The sequence below is a fragment of the Grus americana genome, chromosome 3, assembly GCF_028858705.1.
Source record: "Grus americana isolate bGruAme1 chromosome 3, bGruAme1.mat, whole genome shotgun sequence".
Lineage (NCBI taxonomy): Eukaryota > Metazoa > Chordata > Aves > Gruiformes > Gruidae > Grus > Grus americana.
Genome location: NC_072854.1, coordinates 17,377,863 through 17,401,987, shown reverse-complemented (window position 1 = coordinate 17,401,987; position 24,125 = coordinate 17,377,863). Strand labels below are relative to the sequence as shown.

Here is a 24,125-nt window from a genome sequence, read left to right as displayed (position 1 = left end):
TATACCTACGCACAAGTCTTTGGAAATCTTAACCTAAACATTTTCAAATGAAGCCACAAAAGAGCTGCGTTAGAAAAGGATGATAGCTAATTCTGAATCATAGTCTAGTCACAAGAAATGATTCTAGTGCATCTATATAAATCCATGGAGGTGGTGTTACTGAGACTTTCATGAAATATTCGCAGCAAATAATTGACCCACTGAATGAACTCCTTACTTTCAATTAACAAAATGCCTGAGAACAAGCTCATGATATCACAGCATAAATGTCAGCTGGTTTTCAAACACAGCCCTTGATTTTGTGGTAATTTTAATTCTTTTTTCAATGTATGTGTTCATGCAGTGCTCAGAAAATACAAAAATATGCTTCCCTGCATGACTTCCAGGATCTTAGGAGTTCATACTTGAAAGATACATTTATCTATACTGTAAATCATGGTATCATTATAAATAGTTATGGCATTAAGTTACATAATTACATCTTTTACAAGTTTCCACTGGAGAAATGCGGTGTTTTGGGAAGGTGTTCTTGGGCCCTTATTTAGGAAGGTATGCATTGGGGAAGACATCAAAGAAATACATCTTGAAAATAGTCCCAAAGTAATAGTCCCTTTGTAGTGACAGGGGAGATTGGTTACATGAAAGAACAAAAAGGATCCTGCCCACAAAGCTTAAAATCTATGTTTGCAATTAAAAGTGAAGCATACAAATGTTGATTGAGAAGAAAGTAACAGGAAAAAAAAGCAATTTCTGCCGGAGAAAAGTAGCCTGTCTTTGATGTCTTCTGTAAAATGTATGGTAAGGGCTTTCATGGGCACTGCAGTAAAACTGGGTCTTCTGCTTTCTTTTTTTCTTTTTTTTTTTTTTTTAAAGAAGATTTCATTACATATGTTTTCAGAGAACTTCCTGCCTGTGTGAGAATACTACGTTGTGTGTGGGAAGATGAAGCATTTGCTGGCGACAGGTAGCGTTCCACATCACATTGACACAGTGCAATTAGTCCTGAAAGTTAAATGATGCTGTGAAAAAGAAGGCTGGCGAGTGATACAAAGAAGGTAACATACCCAGAGTAGTGAATCTATAAAATGTCATGTAAGTCGGATAGTTTTCAATAAACCTTACTTACTTTTCTACTGTTTTAAATTTTGCATTTAAGTGAACACGAAGTGGTACTTCCACAAGGAAATTCTTTGCACCAAAGGCTGTCAGTCAAAATGCAGGAGGATGTGTTGATTTAAATAGTCTCTGGAGAGTGGCTTGGCATAACATGAACTTCTTCTGATGTTCTGTGATTAAGTTTTTATGGTCCCATAAGTGGCCGTAGTTCTTAGGTATAAAAATAATCACAAAAGTATCTCTCAGCCCTACAGAGATTACTTAATCTGTCAGAATGATGTGACATTGATGTAACAAACACTAGAGGTTTCCTGTAAACTTTGTTAGTTCAATGGCAATTTAAGATATTGAGATTTTTACAATACTAGTCTTCCCATATGACATTATACAATAAAGAACAAAAAGAGAAGAGCTGTGGCAGAGGACAGGAAGGGACAATGGGACAGAGTTACTGGATGCGCCAGATGCACCATTGTGTTCAGTTCTTGTTCCTCTATTTGTTTGATAAGGTCATTCTGGGAACGCATTCACAGTTAGAAAATAGGAACAATTTTTGAAACTCCTTGAGGCAAAGTAGATGAAAAGGAAGATGGGTTTCAGTATTAGCTATAGAGAGGTGATCAGTTTTCCACAGGAAAGTCTTACTTGAGCCTTACCTATCTGGCTTTGCTTAGCCTAAAGTATTTGAGACTTCATTCCGAAGAGAAGAGTATTTCTGCAAAAGCTGATGCCAGTCAAACTGAGTAACTCTTCATAAAAAATCTACTATTGACATTTTAGCATTTGTTCGTATCTTTGTTTCACCCTTCCTCCTAAGCAGTCTTTTGCCATCTCTTCAAATACTCTGTACAGCACAATAAGCCTCACATGCATCAGCTGTTTTCTGAACTAATATAATCTTTAATTAGCCAGTTCTGCTATATTAGTAATTTAGTACCCACTGTGATTCCTGTTAATATTAGTAGGAATTATTCATGATGATACTGTTGATTGCCAGCTCAAGTAAGATTTGTTTGGCTCTCTATTTATTAGGAAAAATATAAATACCTTTCTACAGTCTAGCTACAGGATAGCTAAAATCTCCCTTTGGCTCTTTTAGCAGAACACCTTGGCTGTAGATTTTTGACTCGTTCTTTTGTTTCAGTCTTAGAGCTACTCTGAGAGCTAGCAAACTTCTCTGTTTTTAAGGCAGCAATCAGTTTCTATCGTAAAACTGATTGGACTAACTTTCTTCTAAGTGCTTAAGTTTTGTAAATTCTGTGATGGCGAAATGCATCGGTGTCTCTCGAAAACATAGACTCATGTTCAGCTCACACCATTTTGTTTTTCAATTATAACTCTAAGTCTGTTAACAAAATCGGGCAGAGCTTTGTAAAGAAGGATGAGTGAAAGTTCACTTCACTGTTCAGCTGTAAATACCAACTCTCAGGTACAGATCTTAGCAATCATAATTTCCTCACTCATAGAACTTCCTGCTTTCATGACAAGGACAAACCAACTGACTTCAACAAGAAAATGAGTGAGTTGCCTTTTCAATGTGATTCCTACTCAAATTCTTTATGGAGAAACAGTACAAACAGACAGGGTACAGTACTTCAAAGCATGATAACTAGTGCCACGTGCAATTGGGGCATTGTTGTCGTTCTGATGATGGAAAAATTGGGGAATAGAAGCCCTTTTTTTCAGAACTGAAATAAAAGCAATGAACTGCAAACTAAGCTATGAGTTTAAGAACAGTTGTTTTGAGCTTAATTAGGTGTTTACCAGACCATGAGAAATACGGTGGATGGGAGAGGCTGGTGATAACCCTGCAAGAAGGCTACTACTGTAAAACACTATTAAAGAACTGACAAGTCTACCTATTTTATTGATTTAACAATAAAAAAAGCACATTCATATTAAACACATGAATAAATCTCCAGTGACTACGTCGTTTAGTTTAATTTCCTGTCATACCGTAACAGCAGGGCATGGAAATAACTGTTTTTAACAAGTTTCTCAGGTTTCTGGGCTGTCTTTGTATTGTGTCTTCTTGGCTGAAAGGGGAGACCTGACTTTTCTCGATATCTGATGTTACAAGTTCTCAAACTGATCCTTGCTGCTTAGAGAGCTCAGTTCCCAAGGTTCTTCCCACTTGCCCTAGGTGAGTGCAACAAGATAGGACTAAGACTCTTCTTTATTTGGATTAATTGTTTCTGAAATAATAATATGCCTTATTCATCCCAGAGTTGCTTAAGACTTGATTTTAATGCCAAGATAAGCTTCCAGAGTAAAGTGAGTTTATTCTAAGAGCAAAGGTTGACGTGTAGGAGGGGTGCAAAGTAAATAACAAAAATGCTATTTAAAATTAAGCTTACCAAATAAGTTTTCCTTTCTGTTGCTTCAGGTTCACAGTTAAGGGAGAGAAAGGGAGGACTGTGGAATTTTCTTTTTCTGTCCTCCAGGAATGGCTTGCCCTAAATAGCTTTCTCAGTCCATATGGTCAATGGTACTTAGTTCGGGATGGTTCTCCCTGTTCTTACAAATTATCATGTTCAATCCTGATCGTATTTCTATTTGGTAAGAAGTAGGAATTTTTCTTTGAGGGGTTTCTGGGGTTAATCCTTGTGCATTCATTTGAGCTTAAATTACCCTCCTATTTTTGGAACATTTTCTAAGTTATTTGTCATAAGACATTTTCAGTGTCCATGCATCTTATTAGCTTTCTGTCTGCCAATCATTTTAAATTCTTTATAAAAATTGCACATATCAACACTAGAAAGGATAGGCTTGGTCATACAACATTTCATTGCCACTCCTCTCATCATTCCCACTATCTCCTTGTCCCCACACAGTTTGGAGGTTCCTGCTTTTAAAATTCCTCCCTTGCTACTTCTGCCTCTAACAGCATCAGCCAGCACAGCTTGAGGTACCTCCTCTTTGCAGCCAGTAAGTCATGCCGGCCTGTTTAGTGGCCAAACGCTGGTGGTGTGTGTCGGCATCAGGGTGAGTGTCAGGTAATGGTACTCAGGATGTTAGACCTGTCAGCCGCAGCCTGGAGCAGCGTGGTGCAGTTGAACTTGTCACGGAGTCAGAGCCTGAATGTTTTCTGCAGTTGTTCCAGGACCCACCTGCTTCCCCAATGCCCTTCTCTTGCTGTGTACAACAAGCAAGAAACTGTTGTCATCTGTTCTGGTGCGTAAGCCTTCGTTTTTCAGAGCAGCACGATAGGGGAAGCTTTGCTCAACTCTGAGATGTAGAGACCTGAGAGGAAATGGACCTAGAGCCTCTCACTGGTCAGCCACTGAGCGTAAAAATATTTCATTGAGATTTAATTTTGTTTGTTGCATCTTTGCTTGATGTCCCATCTGCTGAGTGTCCCTCTGCAAGCATGTGAGCCTTGTCCAAACACAAATCTGTGAGATACAGTCGTAATAATGTAGTCCTCCCCACAATATGCCGAGAGCTTTAATGAGTAATGTTCTGGGAACAGTAGCCAAAGATGCATGTTAGTATTCAAGTTTCTGAGAGTTACTTCAAGATATATAGAAGCTCAGATATAAGTTCCATTTATATAAGTGGTGTTATTTGCATAAGTAAAGCCATGAGTTTGTTCAAACATTCAGTCAAACAGCGGTCTCTCTAAAGGCATTGTATAAACCTGAAACACTCCAGGATGTACATTTTTTTCAGAAAACCTGCGTAGGAAACTGAAGAAGCATTTTAGTAAATTGAGTATACTAATCTATATATGTAAATTAATTTTTTTTCCTTATCAGTTCAGTTAAAGTATCACATTAGATATATTTATCCTGCTGTATTTCATACGATGCTTCATTCTTTTGACCCCAGAAAAATGTAGGAGCAGAGGTTGGCTGTTATGTCCTCCATGATTTTTGAAATTGATATTTATGATGGTAGTAAATTTAACGTGTTTCTAAACTGTACTTTAATTGGGGGGGGATATTTAGGGCTGTGAAAGATTAAACAGCCTGAATGAATAGGCAGTATTCCATCTCTTGCTTTAAGTTGGTAGCACCTTCATCACTTCTGTGAAGATTAAGATACATGTCTGTGTATAGCAAAAACTTCATAACATCAACTTGCTGTACTCTGTTACAGAGATCAGAATAATCCATTTCATAATAACTTGTCCACATAACTTTCTTGTAGAGAGCAAATCTGTCTGACATGTTGCTGCTTGTTGTGTTTCATCCTGTTCTTAGTTTTGACATTTTTATTGACAAATTATGAGTACATTTACTTTTAATAAGGAATTGTGAGTAATAAAGATTTCATAGGAGCACTGGCTATATTTCCTTGTCTTGTTTAAATGCTAAGTACAATTATTGCAAAATTGAGAGAACAAAGAGCTTAACTGTTCTTGGTTTTCTTCTAAAAATACCATATTAAAGCAAAATTCCATACAGAATGTAGAACAGACAACAAATTTAAAAAATATGTAGTTATTCTGTGGCAATCACTGCCAGAAAATAAAAGCCATTTTAAAGGCATTTAAAAAAATACCAGCAATGGTAGACATAGTTTAAAATTACAAGGGATATAAATCTTTAAGCCTTAGACTCTTAGTTATTAAGCTAAGCAATTGTTATCTGTTCTGTGGAACAAACTGATGTGTGGGTTGTTATGTAATTCTCAGATTTTTTTTTGCACCTTTTTTGAAAGATGCCAGAGAGAGAGAGAGAGGATGCTAGACCACTGATCTGATTTCCTGGCACTGTAAAGTTGTTCCATCTCTTCCTAACTATACCCGTTCCTATTAGAGAGTTATTCTGTCACAGTGAAGAAATACTAACTTTGGGATCCTGCAGTATATAACATTGCAGGGGACCCTTGAAGCTGAATGGAGCCCTGTTCCTGCAATGCTCCAGTTGAGTTAATATCGTGAACTGTATGATTGATGTTCTCGGGGCTGCACTCCCTGCTGTTTTAAACAGGAAACTCTTCCAGTATTGCTTCAGTTCAGCGAACAAGGCTGCTTCCGTAACAACACAATAGCAGGAATTTGATCAGAAACTTCAAAATTCAGTTCTCAAAGGCATGAAGATGATTGCTTTCATTCTTGCATTATCTCCAGTGTTTAGGTATAAAAGTTATGCTTTTTGTTTGGAAAAATATGCTTTCCTCATATTCTTTTCACAAAGAGGAGTCTGGCTTTTTTATGATTGTTAAAATATTGTTCCAGTTTTGTGAGAGATTTGACATTCTTCTTTCTTTCCCTAGACTAGATTTATGTTGCCAATATCACAATATGATTGTGCAGGAAAATGCCCTTAGCTACTTCTAATGGTTTTTCATCTTTTAATATCCGTATGTGGTTCACCAATAAGAACAGTAGTTTTAGACAGATATTGTTCAGGTGCAGGTTGCTCAAGAGACAACCCTCAGTCATTGCCTGTATTCATTTGCTACTTCTAATACAGATACAAGAAATATCACAGCTAAATAAAACTGAATTATTTATACTGCAGAACTAAATTATTTCCCTTTTTACTGATAAGATTTGCTTTCAGGGATCCCAGGCTGTGGAGATCAGTGGACAAGTCTAGAGCTCTGAAGACTTAACATCAGTTGAGGAGGATTGAGTTAGGAAACATTTAAACAAATAGAGCATATACGCGTCTAGGATTTGGTGGGATTCATCCATGCATGCAGGGCTGCTCTCAATTTTATCTGGAATGTCATGGCAATTAGAGGAGATTCTGGGGACTGTAAGAAAGCAAATATCATACCTGTCTCCCAGAAAGGCAAGAAGGAGAATCCAGGGAATTACAAGCCTGTCAGTCTCACCTCAGTCCCTAGGAGGGTAATAGAGCAAATCCTTATGGAAGCTATTTTCAAATATATCATGGACAAGATGATTAGGAATTGTCAGCATGGATATATGCGGGGGAAGTTGTGCCTGACCAATCTGATAGCCTTCTGTGATGAAACAACTGGCTTTGCTGATGAGGGGACAGCAGCGCATGTTGTTTATGTTGACTTTAGCAAGGCTTTTGACATTGTCTCCCACAACATCCACACAGACAAACTGATGAAGTACAGACTAGATAAATGAACAGTGAGGTGAACTGAAAACTGGCTGAACTGTTGCGCTCAAAGGGTTGGGCTGGGCATGAAGTCCAGCCGGAAGCCAGTCACTAGTGCAGTACCATGGGGGTTGATACTGGGGCCAGTAAAGTTTAACCTCTTCGTTAAGGACCTGGATGATGGGGACAGAGTGCACCCTCAGCAAGTTTGCAGACAACACAAAGTTGAGAGGAGTGGTTGATAGACCAGATGGATGTGCTACGATTCAGAGGAGCCTCAACAGACTGGAGAAATAGGCCAAGTCCCGTTCATGAACCTCCTAAAGTTCAACAAAGGGAAATGCCAAGGCCTGCAGCAAGTGAGGATTAATCCCGTGCACTAGTATGCATTGAAGGCTGCAAAGCAGCTTTGCAGAAAAGGATGTAGGGCTCCTGGTGGACAAAAAGTTGACCATAAGCCAGCAATGTGCAGCTCACTTTTCTTTACAGCAAAGAATGCCAACAACATCCTGGGCATTGTCAGCAGATCAAGGGAAGTCATCGTTCCTCACTGGTGAGACTGCACCTCAAGTGCTGTGCTGAGTTCTGGGCTTCCTGCACCAGAGAGAGACACACATAGTGGAGCAAGTTCAGTGAAGGGTCACAAAGATAATTAAGAGAATGGAGCATGTGTCATACAAGGAGAGGCTGAGAGAGCTAGAATTGTTTAGCCTAGAGGAGAGAAGGCTCGAGAGATCTTATCAGTGTGTGTAAATACCAAAAGGGAGGTAGTAAAAGACAACAGAACCAGCATCTTGTCACTGTTGTCCAGAAAGGACAAGCAGCAGTGGGCACAAATTGAAAGACAGGAAATTCCACTTAAATATAAGAAATAACTTCTTTACAATGAGGGTGGTCAAACACTGAAACAGATTTCCCAGAGGAGTTGTGGAGTCTTCTGCCTTGGAGGCCCTCGAAACCCAACTGGATAAGGTCCTGAGCAACCTGCTGTAGTTGATCTATCTTTGAGCAGAGTGGGACCTGAACTGGACAATCTGATGAGGTCCCTTCATGCCTCAATTATTACTATTCTGTGAATCTTTCAAATTAGGTCAGCCAGAAAGATTTGAGATAAATCCCATCATTTACAAATGGAGCATTAAGAGCATAAGGACCCAGGTAGAGCCTCAAAGTACATTGTTGGCCAGGAGTTTCTATTCAGGAATACAGGATTTGTGCTTATCTGGAGTGAAATACATACAAACAGACAAATGCTTGCAGAACAGACTTCAACAGTTCCTTTTGGCACTCTATGCTAAGTTGCCAATAGACTTCCTCCAGACTGGAATTTCCAATTGTAGAGAGGCCTTTGACTGAAAAAGTCATTTAAAATCCTTTTCAATTTCTGTTGAAATCTGTTAATTCAAGGAACCTGCTGGGAAACCCTATGATTCAACTATGCACAGACTTGTATTTTTAATGTGTGTTTGAAGAACTGAATTAAACTTCCAGCTTCAAGAAATTGCAAGTTGTGGCTTTTATGTATACGTGCAACAATGTCACTAAATAAAGGAGAAATAGCATAAAGATGTTTCTCACCACACTTTTACTGAATCTTTGTTTAGTAGCTCATGTACACATTCTGGCTTTTGGAATTGTCTGGGCTGATGCCATGTTTTGGATAGTGTTAGGGGTAGTACTCAGGTAAATCAGTCCTTTTCCTGCAGTTTATTCCTAGCTGTATTTATACCTACTCTGGATTAAGTTCTTTTCCCTTTTTTTTTTTTTTGGTGTACTTTATTTCACCTCCATCTCCTTGTGGGGCATGGCATGGCACGTACCTGGAGGCACTGCACGCTTAAGCTTCAGGTTCTCCCTTTGATGAGAGATTCTACAGCCATTCTTCAACAATTCAGACATTTCTTTTGGATCCATGTCGTCAACTGGGCAAGCCTTAGCAGAGATTCAACAACTTCCCTTTTCTTTCATGATAGGCTCCAAGAGTCTTTTTTTGGCCAACATGCAATTAGTCTGTCCAGAACAACTGCAAAGGCTTTCCCTTTTCTCTTCAGTAACAGATGGGTGCTTGCATCTTTGGGGAAGAAGATAAAGGCTGGACCTGTATTTCTCAGCTATCTGCTTCCTTGATGACCCCTTTCTTTAAACTGTGTTATGGAAGAGGACTAGTAGGGTCTCCAGCATGATGGTTCTACATAAATAAAAAGGCATGGTTCTTGCTCTAAAATTTTACAGTAAAAAGAGATAAACGTCATGAAAATTAGTTAAATCATTGAGGCTTGATGCAGGTACGTTATGTTTAACAGGGATAAAGCTGCATCACATAAGATAGAAAATATTCATCAATTCAATCTTTGCAGTACATAATTATCTCATGTATACAATTCCACCCATAGATCCTAAAAAACCTGCCAAAATTTCCTATATTAAATTTTGCAGTGCTGTGGAATAGAAGCATGTGTTTTACACCTGACTTGAAAAGGTTTGTTGACAGATGTGCTTGTGTTGAAGGGATTACAAGGTCTATGCTGCTTAATTGCATCATTCTCCCACTTGCTTATGTATATACTTGGGTTTGTCCTGCAAATTGGGAAGCGCAAAGCGCTTTTTTTTTTTTTTTAGCATCCCACATTGCTTTCTGAAACTTAGGCAAGGTCATTATAACCATGTGCATGCTGTGCTGCTTGGAACTTTCAGCTGTGTTATCATGGGAGGAACATTGCTGTTTTCCTACAGGACCCAATAAAACAGCTTTTTCCCTTTGGGAAAGTGATTTGTGTTTCCTTATTAGCCCAAAGCTGGAGGCTGTTTTAATCCTTCGAAGTCTGCACATTACTGATGTAGACTCAGACTTCCATGCTTACTGCTGTGGAGAAAAAAAAAAAGCATGGATCTTCTTTATGTCTGCAAGTCATGCTTTCTTTTTGAGGAACAACGGACAGACATTGTACAGAGGCATTACAGCGCTAAGGAGGAGATAAAGCAGGAAGGAAGGCAGCAGTACAGATGTGGAAGATCTAATCCATGGCTGCAGAGTGGGCTTTTCAGGGCAGGATAATTCTCATTGCCTACATTGATCATACCTCTTCCAGCAGACAGAACAATACCAATGATCCCAGAACTGAGGAACCTGCCTCAAATCTCTGGTGTCTCAGTCGAGAAATGGTAGAGATTGGCTACCCTGGTCTAGCGTTGCAAGTCAATTATTAGACTCAGTAGATAAACCATGTTACCAGGAACACACCTGAAATATTAGCTAGTTTTTCGAATGTTCTAGTTATAGGATACAAATGTTCACTTGATTGCACCACTTGAAAGAGCCAAGTTAACCTCCGAAAGTAGTATTCCTTTGTCCTGCAAGATGAGTCTGTTGGGGAACATTCATAATCACCCGTTTAGATGAAGGCTTTGAACTAAGTGAGCACTCATCTCCTTGGACAGCCAAAACTACTGCCACATGTATAGCTCTCTGTCCCAGTTTAGGGGGAACTGAGCCTGTCGTCTTCTGACATGGCCTGAAAGCAGCCTCACACAATATGGGCCATGCAGAACATTTTGTTCTTAGTTGCTCAAAGGTAGCAGAGTTCCACAGCCATAAAGCTGTCACGTAAGCAATGCTGACCTAAGCCAAGAGAGGCTAGTGAAAATAATGTTGAACATGTTTACTTCCCTGCTTTTTACAGGTACTTTAATAAGTAATTGCCTGCAACCATGTACAGTGTTAAGTTGCAAAATACCTTGCAACGTGTTGTCCTCATTTCTTGCAGGCCGTGTGGTCTATATTTGCTTAAGCTTCTAGTGTCTGGGGCTGTTCTTCAGCCCGAGGTGTTTTGTCACAGATTAATTTTTGGACTTCATTAGGCAAGCATTTAATTACTGTGGGGAACAATATGACATGTTTAAACAGAGAACCGTACTAAATTCACAAAGTGTACAAGAAAATATTTAAGGAGTCCCGTCAGATTGCTAAGAAAAAGTAAATGTACTTTTTAACTCTGGGAATGTATACAAACAAGCCAAAATTCAACTTCTGAAATGCTAGGAGGGGCAAGAGTTGTGATTTCTTCTGCATTTGAGGGTTTTGTTTTTCCCTGCACCTCTTTATTTGGCATGGACTAAAGAGATTGCCTGACTGCTATGTGGGGCCACGCAAGCATCTCACAAAATGCTCTTTTTTGCCTTTTTAGTTCTCTGAAAATCAACAGACCAAAGATTCAGAGGAGTTTGGAGTGTCTGCCTCTGAACCTGGAGGGGAACTTGTGAGACAAGGATCATGTGTCTTTGCATCTGTAGGAGCTGTTTCTCAGAGCCCCAGCAAAAGTGCCAGTGCTGGGATTTGCACATACTCTTGTTCCTGTGTGAGTGTTTATGGACCTTCATCGCTGAACCAATGCTCAAAGTGTTTCTGGTCTACCTCCGCCAAAGGCTTTGTCTTTCAAGAACCCTGCCAGGGTTTGCAGTTCCCACATGCCTGCAATAACTTTCTTGATTTTTTTGCCTCTTAATTTGGGTATAGAGGTGCATTTTCTCCTGACCTCATGCTATGGTGACCATGTACTTACGCTTCTCTGTTTTTACAGTGTCTGCAATGGGAAAAAACAGTCCCTTCAGTATTCTTTTTCAGATAGCAACACATGGATTTTCAATGTGAGAATTAATTACTTCTACATTACAGGATAGCAGTTTGCAGATTTAATTTGATTTTGTGTCATTTCACCTTTGAGCTCAGCAGTCCTCAGAGGCTTCTGGTAAAACGTACCAAGGTGACAACAGACTGTATTGTGAGAAGGTGATTTTTATTTGTTGCTTTGTTTAAATCACTTGTACAAGCGTACTGACTTCCAATGGAAAGTGATTTGCCTCTCAGCATGAATGTGGCTAAATAGATAATTAGAGCCTCAGCCTTGGGCCTGTTTGACTTTCTCAGAGCCGGAGCAACCCACTGGTGATGTAAATATCTCAGAGATCCCTGAATGGGGAAGAGAGCATGGCCTGAGCATTCTCTTCAGGCTCTAAAGTTTTTTGTTAGCCTTATGAACACATAATGTGTAAGTAAAATGAGAAATATTCTGAACTACAGGAGCTTGAACACAAATTGCACTATTAATTGACCAAATTCTTTGTCTAAAATGCTTTCTCCTTCAAATGTTGTCGGTTACTACTTTATATCTGGATCTGGCAGAGCGCTGCTCTGAAGTGACTTTTTGAATCATGCCCACCAACCAGCCTTCCCACAAGGACAGCTTATCTCCCACAGCAGAGGGAGAAGCGAGTGGTATGCAGTTTATCACCAGAATCTCTGATATATCCCTGATACAGCTCTACAACTGTGGATCCTCAAAGGAACCGTTGCCAAAAAGCTCTGGCTGCTGCACTGCCTGGGACAGCTTCCACCTAAAACAGACCAGCAGTACAGACCTCTGGTGACTTTTAACATTAACAAATGTCACCCACTAAAGCAGCTTCACAACTGAAAAGCTAAACCACAACTTAACTTTGCTAGAGCTTTTCCTCAGACTAATTCACAAGCACTACACTTATGCAGATGATGAGGATTGTTATTAGTGAAGTACAGGTTGCAGCATTTCCCACAGACCACAAACCGTCTTCATTTAGGGGACAACCCTCTATGAAAACAGATATCGTTAGTATAAATTAACCCAGGAGAAAAAAGTTTAAGGAGATGGTTGACTTAACAGTTCTGCAGCATTGGTGCTGTTACATGACTTTGGGTTGGGTCACTCAGACAACGTTGGAGAAGCTGCTTTACCATTTTCAATGCGTTCTGAAACAGCAGATCCATCAAAGATGTCTCACTGTGAAGAAATTGGCCAACAAGTATCCAAGGCAGATTCTTTTAGAGGAAAAATATTGGATTAGATTGTTTCCTTTGCAGATGACTGTACTGGAGGCAGCAGTCAAACCAAGTAATGCAGCACAAGCTGTCAAATGCTTCTGAAAGTTATTCTCCATGTGAGTTGACTGTACTTGTCTGCAAGTGCTGCAACCATGACAAAACCAGCCTTTTTTGCTGTTTGAATATTTATGCACATAATTGCATATTTAAAACTATTTTAACCTTTTGTGGCTGAGATGTGTTGTATTACATAATTTAAAAAAACCCCACAACACTATGGCAGTTCAAAGTGATACCAATTGCTCAGTTTATGTATATAAAAACACCTCCTGTTGGCAGTCATCCATGCAAGCACCAGGCATAAACCCATTACTTGGTTTCTTCCATAGATCAAACCCAGTCAGTCTTGGAGGAGGATCTAATGGTGAGGCTCCCTGTAGCCTTCTGTCCAGAAGTCTCCTCCCTGTTGTACAGAAATTTTCCTCAAACAGTAACAAAATCAGTGCTTGCTGTTTTGGGGGTCTCATTTGGCCACATTTGTGTTGTGTTTACACTTCATGGCATGCCCTTCTACTCTCCTCCCTTTTTTCTCCTCTGAAAAAGCGACTTGTGAAAAAAAAATAGGATTGCAGAAAGTTCTGCGCTGAAGCCCATACTGGGCTCTACGTAGCAAAGACCTGAAGCCAGGGCATGTCCAGGCACAGTTCAGACCCGTTGCCTTTCAGGAAGTTAGTGTCATGTGTCTGATGCTGTCCTAGGATTGCTATGTGCAACCTCCCTCAAAATGGCATTGTTGCCATCTGCTTAATATATCAGCTGAAGTCATGAGGCCTGTTGTGTCCCTGCCGGGCTCCGAGCAGGATTTGACTGCGCTTTTCCTACCAATCAATCAGCTGTATGTCAGGAACGTGTCTGACTTGGGCTGGCAGCCTGGAGCAGCCCACAGTAATGAGAGGCTGAAGGCCAAACAGAGAGTTGTACAATGCTGCCTCGGTAAAGCAGTGGAATGGGAAAGCTTATCCAAAAGGCAGAAGAGCAGGAGATGTGGGGATAGCAAGTGAAGGATGGACTGGCTTAAATCCCAGCGGCTTGTGGTTCTGCTGCAGCCATGGTGCAAATGAGCAGGATAAAATGGGGACAGCAGCTGAAGCAGGTGTAGGATGAAATCTGAGCTCCCTGAGTCAGGCTGCTCTTATGCCACGGAGCAAATATGGGAGCACAGAGGGCTGCTTCTCATGTGGTCTGGATAGAAGCGTGAGCAGGAAGGAGCTCACACCCAAGCCCAGCCAGGCACGCAGTCCAGCGTGTACTTGAGGATGAGCAGCCACAGCAATGCTTGCGGAACTGCTGGAGCACTGTCAGGCAGATGCGTGACTCTGCAGCCCTGCAACACAGCATTGCCATGGCCAGTAACAGGCCATCAGCTTTGTCCCAAGTCTGCAAGACCTTGGGCTCTGCCTGAACTTTTCTTGACCTGCCTGCAGCTTTGTTTTACTTGGATTAGCCATGGTCACAATTTCTATCATTGACCAGCTGTCCTCATCTAATGTGTTTTACTTTAGTTTATCTTTGTGTGGTAGACCAATAGTTTTATACAGACAGGAGAAACAAGTAGTTGTTCTAGGTAAAAAGAGATGTTTATAACTCTTGACACCACGATGTCACGTCGAGCAACACAGGGCTGATACGGTGGCAGAGGCATGGAGAAGTGCAGATGTGGCATGTGGCGCAGAGGCGTGCAGGATGGGGTGAGTGGTAAGAGATGGGGCACAGGCTGGCACTGGAGACCCCACAGCCATAAACAGCTCCGTAATGCTCAGTTAAAAGAACCTGCAGACCTGGAGCTGGACAAAGCTGGTTTTAGGAGTGACAAAGAAAACAAAAAAATAGTATCTAATATATGTAAATGAGACCATGTATAGTAAATTCAAATGTTACCCGGACCTGCAGACCAATTAAGAAAGACAAAGGTGTAAATATGTGTTAGCAAACATACATATATGACCCTAAGTAGAAGGAAGATTATTACTGTAACTTTTTCCATATATAAATATCCTAGCTGCATTATTATTCTTTGTTTTTCTGTAATAATTAGATCTCGACCAATAGCGATTCCTGTATTAAACTGTGAAGATTTGCTTTATACTAACAATAAATTCATGTCTTTACTTACATATATAAGGAATGCTTCTTTTGTGCCCATAAACAAGATTTTAAACGTAACAAAACTGAACACATATTTTCTTTATTCGTAAAGCTTCTGCAGTGTCCCAGGAAGAGAGGCACTACCCCGAGTGGGCGTCTGTGGAGCAGCCCGGGTACCTTCCCAAGGTATGGCAAATGCATGCCAGAGGGGAACCAGGTACCTACGTCATCTTGATTCATCCAGCGCATGTTTTCAGTATGTGACTATGGATTTTAAGCTTGAGATTTCTTAATTTAACATATGATCTAATTATATACTTTTGACACTACCATAAAACCATTGTCCTTAGTACTATTTTTTTCTCTTTTTTTCAGTGTTCTGATGTGAACCTGTAGACTGAACACAAGATTACTCAGGAGTTCAGATTTAAATGCTAATTTTTGTTTAAAGATAAACAATAGTAATTACTACTAATTGCATGTGTACAGTTCTTCTTACCCAGCAAGTGCATAGCACTTTACAAATATTGGTGGAGTCAGTCTTGTAGTGCCAAGAAAATGTAAGCAAGCATAAATTTGGGCACTCGGCGTGAAACAAATCTGGTAATACATGTGTGTAATGAAAGTGTGTAATGTTTTATGCTCATTTACTAAGCCCATTGACTCACTATGTAACCAAAACTCGGTTAAAGGAAGTGGGGTGTGGCTGTGTAGAACAAGGGGCAAGGACTGTACAGCCTGGAAGGGTTTGCAAGGGCGGGACACTGTAAACATAAGGCAGAAAGCTTGAATTGATATTTATTTCCTTACTTTATTTCTTTTTTTATGGTTGTCAAATTCCAGAAAGGGATGAGTTACATTGAATGTGTTGTTGAGCAGGTTGGGCTCAACATCTGTTCATATTAGAACTCCATCTGCTTTGAGATGGGAAATTTGAAGAAGAAAGTGTAAGAGGAATGCTGGAGCAGCAAGTATTGCCTCAGTAAAGCCAGCCTCTGGCTTTATTGGACAAGCACCTCACACATTTCCTTTTATAAATTAACCAAATTGATTTATAAGCACCTTTACATTGTTTGCCCTTATAACTCCCATTGGAAAGTTTTTTCAGAAACTCACTAGTTTGTTCTAATGTCAGTAAAAATAATTTTTGGTACCTTGATACCCACTGTGTGCTTTAATTTAAAGAGCACGCTTCCTTTCATGTGCTTCTTTAGCTCAAAATTTACTTTAAAGTCCCATTCCCACTGATGGTCCTGTACTGGGAGCTGCCCTTACGGAGCACCTGGCATTGTTGCTGTTTCTAGTATTTTAAGTCATCCGTGGGTTGATTTCTTCACTCATTGCCAGTGCCCTAAAGCAATCAGTATAATTAATTTGCTCTGAGTGCAGCAATTTTACTACACTGAATTGCATTTGCTATTGCTTTGCTATGTGTGTTTAAGATGTTTTCCTTAATTACTCCATTCATACATTTCTGCATTATTTTGAATTAGCCACTCAGAGTGCTGGATTGGATTGACCTCCAGAATTCAGTGTTCACTTGTCCTGCCCTGCATTACGGGATTTTTTTCTTTTCCATTGGGAATGTTCATGGATTCTTAGCACAAGGAATGGAGATCAAATTAACAAAGCTATACACTTCCTTTCCTGGGATTAAATAAATGCTGTACATTTCGAGTCATTTCAGCCATTCAATCCATTTTAAGCCATTCTCAAACCTCCATCAGACAGCCAGGGGAATCTACTGCTGAGCTCTGCTATTCTTAAGAAGAAAATGTTGCACTTGCATTTGGAATACCTTATTAATTTTGCTTTCTAAGTACAGCTAAAAATCAAATATAAAATGTGACTGAAAAATGAGCCAAGAGTTTCCAGCGCTACATGATATAAATCACAACCTGTCTCCAGCCAGTGACCGACTCCATGCCACTAGGCAGATAAGTCCTACGCTTAACAGACTCCAACGCATGCCTTGCATGTTTTTTAACATTTTCTACTATTAATATCTTCTAATATAACTCCAATACTAGAATGATTTTATTCTAGTATTCGTTAAGCAAGAGTGCATGTTGTGTGATAGGCAGTTTTTTCCATGCAGCGTGGTGGGCCCTTCTTAGGCTGTTGATATACTTATGACAAATTGTTCTGAATAAAATGCACTGCAAGTCAGTAATTAATCTAGTAACAAATTGCTTTTAGCTGCACTCACCAAACTCTGTTGTGGAAAAATAAGGAAAGTTGCTAGAAAGAATTGGCTAAAATATTTAAGAATTTGTACTTGAAAAATACTTGAACTGTAAGTCAGTTGTGATTTTATCAAGATTTTCTTCTTCCTGAGTGCAATTAAAGATGAATCATTTCAAGCAAAAGAGGTTTGTTACAGCAGATAATATAGTTTGCTTATGACCTTGTTACAGCAGTGGAAACCACTGTTGTATGCAACATTTCTCCCCAGAATAGCAAGACACTAGCCACCATTTTGGCCATTTTCAGCCCACCACTACAGAGCACTTTTTAATAATCTGTTGTGTGAAGTACCAGTCAAAATCTCCAAAGCTCTTTACTATAGAGTAAAAGTTAATGCCTCCAAGTTCTTATGTTTGTATTCTGTCACTGACTGCTGTTTTCCGGCACGTTCTCTCCTAACTGACCAGCTGCTGATTCTCATCTTTGAACTTATTGAGGAAGAAGCTGTACAACTTTTTTTCTTGAGCTGATAGAAAACAAGGTTATGTTTGTGGAGTAGGTCCAACGTAATAGCTTGAAAGATCATATGAAGTTGGCAGCTCGTAGCATTCATGTTGAGTCAAAAGTTGTTCTGTAGATAATTTTGTTTTAAACTTACATACTGCTGGGATATTGTTGTCTTTTGCAATCAAATGTCTACTGAGAAGCCCTGTTGAGATAGACATTGAATGATGTTGTTGCGGCTTCAGTTGACAAATACTCACTGATAGCTTAGACCAGTTTTAGCACGGACAGCAGGCTTTCCAGAAGCTGCCACTGTGCTCCTTTCATGTCTGGTTTGGGGCCTTCTTCATTTCCAGTGATATTTGCATTGTGCAGAGTAAGAACTATGAGCCATCCCACTTCCAGTGCCCATTCAGTGCCTTACAAAACATTGCTTATCCTTGCTTGTCAGTGCTGCCTTGGACTGTGACATGTCTGCAGCCTTGTCACCATCACCTTTCATCGGGGAGAGCCAAACTTCGGTTCAGGGAGCACTGCCAGGCAGGTAAAAGCGTCAGCTGCAAAACCTCATGTTGATAACGTGTTTTCTCCTGTGATCAGCAGAGCCTTGCACCATCATGACAATTGAAACTGAGGCTTCATTTTGAGGTTCTGAAGAAATTCTGACTTACTGAAGAAACACATATTTTTGGCCAGTTTTGCCACTGTTCTGACGTTTGCTGGAAGTGCTCCAACATGAGCAGTTGTGCTGATGTTTGACCCAGAAAGCTGAGCTCTTTATGGCTGGTAAATTAGTGCTGCACCACCTTTCCCCACCTTAATAAAATACCCACAGGTATTTTTCTTGATCAGCGTGATAAGTTCCCCTTCATGTCAGGTAAAAAGACAAATAAACCATGGATTGAACAAGGAAGCCTCCAGCTGTGAGTTAAGACTGAGGCTCCTAAGTGATCCTGTGTTTGAATGTTACTTCTTTGTATTGCTTGGTTGTCATGAAAATTAGATTCTTCAGCAGAACTAGTGTGAACCTCCATTATGATTTCAAAATGTATTACTGTTTTCTAAATTCAGAAAATAACAAATTTCAGTGAAAAATAATAGTTGTATAATTTTATGTCCTAGCACGACACTCAGGTGCTAGGAAATGACTACTGGTTTCATACAAAAAAAAGTACATATTCTTTTTAAAACTTGTTTGACTTAGTAGCTTTTAAAGTCATTAACCTTTGTTAACGTGATCAGTTATGGATTAAGAACCTCTGGACACAGACAGATTTGCCCCTGCAGCTTCTACAAGGAACAGAAGAAGGTAACGAAGGAGTCGCTTCTGGAAAGAGCATCTTTATCTTGTTGATTATCATCCTTAATGCTAGCCAGCCTGCAGTGGTCAGCGGGTGAAGGCAATGAATGAGGGAGCAAAGAGACAACCAGGAAGTTTGGATGGATCCCAGAAATAAATAGAGAAATGCAGTGACAGACCAACCCCGTGGAAAGGCACGCTGACAGCATGACCTAAGCACTCACACCTGTCGCCGTTGACCACTTCTGTTAGCACGTAAGTTCGGTCGTGGTAAATCAACTGCCAGGGCAGTACAGTAGAGGTTTTGCAGCACAGTTTGCCTGCCACTCAGTACTCAGGTGGGAATGATAAAGATCCCTGGTAACAAGTTGTGTGGAAACATGGGCCCATTTGCCCAAATGAGCAAGGAAAGAATTACCTGCTCCTTAGGCTACTGGGGATGTTAGTGGAATGTTCTCTTATTTGGGGAGATTTTGCTTCCATTGTTCAGTTGTTAGCCCATAAGAAAAGAGTTTAGTCATAACCTAAGGGACTGTTGAATGTGGGATGTTCCTTTGAAAAGCTGAAAGAGAAATGATGTCTCTTATGGCAAGGCAGGAGGTTGGCCATTGCCTTTGCATCATTATGTGCTCCGGAGGGAAACGCCTGCTATTGCACAGCACTGGGGAGAGCAAAGGATTTCTTCTGGGAGGGGGATAAAAGCCAGGTACAGTCTGAGCAGCTCAAAAGGATGCAGGTGAACTGTATGAAGCAGTCAAGGAAACAAATCCTCCCATTTGTTGCCAAAAGAAAACCATGGTTAAGGGTTACACCGTAAGCAGGGAAACATGTTGGAATCTGTTTTTATTAGGGATAATTGTATGGACTGCATGTTCTGATATGCATAGGTTAAACTGTATTTGAGTAACATTTTCCAGGAAAATAGTAGCAACAAATTTAAATAAGACAATGAGTCTTTCATAGAAATAAAGTTATCAAAGATTGTGATAAGAGACCAATGATCACAAGGAATGGTGAAAATCAGGTTCTCCTGATCCATTGATCCTGTAATTAGGCAGAGAGAAATTGTAGTTCCATTAATGATGGGGGTTTTTTATGCTTTGTGACGGTAGAAGGCAGGACAACACTTCAGTCATCCGAACCACCAGTTCTGTTTGTTGTTCTGGCAGTCTGCTTCCTCCCCAGAGGAAGCTCAGAGACCTGAGCACCACCTCTCTGCTTCAGGTACTGCGGCCAAGATGAATTCTGCCTTCACAAACCTCTCTAGCATTTAGAAATTTGTCAGGTTCTCTGAGAGAAGTAAAGTTCTTTCCCTCATGATTGTAAGTGCTATGGAAAATCAGAAACTGAGGTTTCAGAAGATAAATAGCCAGGAATATATGAATTCTTTAAGATCTCAGTGGTCCAATTAAACCATTTTCTTTATGAAGATGCAGCTCATGAAAAACTGAGCATACTAATAAAACTGTGAGTCATTGTGCCTTTCTTATTGATTCTTGTTATCTTTCTGTAGCCGAGGCAACAATAAACATGATTTATATGCACTGTGTTTAATTTCCCGTGGTGTTCTAATCTCGCATTGGTGTGGGGGAAAAGTCAATGAAGATGGATGATGAGCAGAATGCAAACTGGGAGGCAGGCAGCAAATGTGGCCAGAAATCGGTGGGGGTTGTTCATACTGCAGAGATAAATAACACTTTTACATCTCTAAAGCTGATGCCGTTTAGAGTATATTAAAAGAAAAGGAATGATGTGGCTGGTGAGGCAGGGAGATGGTCCTGTCTGTGCCCACAAAAAATGCCCATTTAAATCCTCTTGTGCAGATGAATCATAATACGGAGCTTAATACTTAGGAGTATTGCTTCCCTCCACAGCACTGCTGAGCAGGAACAAGTTTCTGTGAGGATGTCTCCTGTAAAGTCCGGATAATCTAATTGATATTGGTCCTACCGGCTACAGCAGTTCTCCTCACTGAACAACATGGACGATGTGACACATGTGGCATCACAGGAACTTCCAGGGGCTTCATCTACATTTCCTGTGTCACAGGTGTTTGATGGAAATAGGCCGTAGGCTCCCTGGTGGCGTCGTTCACAAAAAATTAATTCAATCTTCTAAAGTATAGGCAGACTACAGGAAAATTACTACAGGCTGTTTTCTGGTTCCTTCTTTTCAGATACATTGTTGGGGCTTTTTTGTTTTGAAACAACATCGACATCAGCTGTGAAAGCCCCCCCCCCTTCATTTACTGGCTCTGATTATATCCTCTGTACGACTCTGTTCCAGTTCCTGTTGAAATGGTGCTATTTAACTCAATGCTATTTATCTTTGCACAAGGGGCAGTTAAGCCTACAGCTTCTGACAGAGTTGCGACCCTTGTGCCTCCACGTGGACCTCTGTGTGGAGGTACCTGATACAGAAGAGGCACCGCTGGCTGCCTGTGAGAATTCGAATGAAGACGAGATGCCAGAGCCCTTTATTGAAATGGGAGTCAGTGCTAAGGACAGCTACCAGGAAAGTGCTTAAGAGTGAATGTGCAAATATATATGGACTTCTGTTCCTCATCAGGTTACTTACCGTGGCTCAGGAAGCCAAGAGCATTGGTTGGAAAACACATCAGTCATGGACACAGAAAACTTAGAAGCAAAGTAGCTAGACTTCTAGAAATGTCATATGCCTCTGTAGAGAAAGCCTCAGAGAGAAAGAAACATGCCTTTCCAAGGAGCAGCTATTTGTAGGGCCGTTGCAGCCACTGCAGAGGAGGATCCCAGGAAGCCCAGCATTGTCTCTGGTTGTTGTTTTTGGAATAAGAAAAAGGTCAAATTCTGAGGCAACAGTAGTTGAAGCCTTTGTGAGCAGCTCCTTCTTTATGGTCCATTTTGTGGTCTCACCAGTAAATTATATTACTTTTTCTTCCAGGGAAAGGCAGCCCCACAGTTAGAGAAAAGCCTTTTGGGTTCTGTTCTTCAGCTCTGCTATCCCTCCCTTCTCCAGTGAACACAGAGATCCTTAACCTACTTTTACGTTATTATGAGGCTCAGAGCCTGTGCCTGCTCCCTTTGAGGACAACTGGAATGCTGCCACTGACTTAAAAAAGAGCATGGGCACGCTTCTCGTTAGTTAACATTTGTAAAGTGCTTGGAGGTACTTAGGCAACAGATGTTACATAAATGCAATTAATATTGTAACTTCGCTATCAATACTGCAATGCTATACTGCAACTCGGTCAGCAGGCATCTTAATTCACACTTAAGTGCTGTGCGTTTGCAGGATTAGGGTTTAGTTAAATACAGATGAATAATCTTTCCAAATTCAATGCAACCATTCATCTACATGAATAAAGCTTCTACCTCAGTCTCCTAAATAAGGAAAACTCTTGTTTGTGTGTTTCTGTTTGTGTGACAACTCTTTTAGAAGTATATATTAACACAAGCTCTTTATTTCTGGTACAATTATAAAACATAGCTGCTTAAATGTTGTATGCTTGAATCATCACAGATGTCCAGGGGATAGCAATATAATAATAGATACAGAAGGCAAATACTATTTAATACTGATCATTCAACCATTCACATTAGCTTTTTCCAGTTAATTGTCAAAATTTAGCTTTATCTTCCAGTGATACAAGTCCACTAACACCGATGAGTTATTGTCCTGGTTTCAGCTGAGGTAGAGTTGATTTTCTTCATAGTAGCTAGTACGGGGCTATGTTTTGGATTTGTGCTGAGAACAGTGTTGATAATATAGAGATGATTTTGTTATACAGAGATGTTTTTGTTGTTGTCAAGCAGTGCTTACAGAGAGCCAAGGCCTTTTCTGCTTCTCACACCACCCCACCAGCGAGTAGGCTGGGGGTGCACAAGGAGTTGGGAGGGGACACAGCCGGGACAGCTGACCCCAGCTGACCAAAGGGATATTCCATACCATATGACGTCATGCTCAGCATGTAAGGGGCTTGGGGAAGAGGAAGGACAGGGGTGCGGTGGCTTTTGGAGTGATGGCGTTTGTCTTCCCAAGTAACTGTTACTTGTGATGGAGCCCTGCTTTCCTGGAGATGGCCGAACACCTGCCTGCCCATGGGCAGTGGTGAATGAATTCCTTGTTTTGCTTTGTTTGCGTGTGCGGCTTTTGCTTTACCTATTAAACTGTCTTTATCTCAGCCCACAAGTTTTCTCACTTTCACTCTTCCAATTCTCTCCCACCAGGGGGAAGTGAGTGAGCTGCTGTGTGGTGCTTAGCTGCCAGCTAGGGTTAAACCGCGACGGTTATATAGGTTACATTAATACTTCGGTGTAGTTTTTTACTTGCACATCCCATGAGAACAAAGTTATTTCTTTACTGTTTTACAGAATTTACACTGATGTTTCAAATTCTACGGGCATTTCTCTGTGATTTCAAACAGGAATCTTCAATTTAACTTTAGGCAATATCACTGGACTCTACCAGCTTGAGGCCACTACAGCCAGAGATTTGAAAAAGAAGTTAGATTCCTGGAAAGGCAGTTAGATGAATGCAAGTCCTTGAAATCACCTATTGATATATAATGGCAGCCAGTGCAGGTATGAAAGGCGGGTGCAATGCACTCACCTGAGAAGGATCGCTGGCAGAGAGCTGGTAGAAGGAGGCAGATTTCGTATGAGTGACGGCTCGTTGCACCAGCAATGGTGATGGGCTAGACAGAGAAATCCAATGGCTGGAAGGGAGTAACACACACAAATCCCTGTCCTGTGTAGACAAGTCACCTACATGATGTACGCTTTATGTTGTATGAGCACAGCGATCATCCATTATGAAAGCTATAATATGCATTAACTGATTGATTTAATTATGTTCTGTAAACCATTGACCCATTTCCAAAAATTCAATCCACAAGATAAAATCCAGTATCAAAAGTCTTTTGATAGGTTTTCTAATAAAATGTAAAATTCCCCTTTTGTATCACACCCCTGCAATTCTCCATCAACATTCTTTATGCATTTCTGTTGCTCAG

General features: G+C 40.5%; 1 protein-coding gene and 1 long non-coding RNA gene across 3 annotated transcripts in view; one reads left to right on the top strand and one right to left on the bottom strand.

Annotated features, from left to right (window-relative positions):
• The window catches only part of MBOAT2 (membrane bound O-acyltransferase domain containing 2), a 176,907-nt gene that overhangs the window by 102,369 nt on the left and 50,413 nt on the right, over positions 1-24,125 (bottom strand). The gene's annotated exons all lie outside the window — the stretch shown is intronic.
• On the top strand, positions 655-15,769 carry LOC129204352 (uncharacterized). Of its 2 annotated transcripts, none has more exons than XR_008576342.1 (3): positions 655-964; positions 15,257-15,330; positions 15,520-15,769. It is a non-coding gene; the product is annotated as an uncharacterized LOC129204352 (long non-coding RNA). The 2 variants fall into 2 exon arrangements; XR_008576341.1 differs by having other exon boundaries at positions 655-1,055.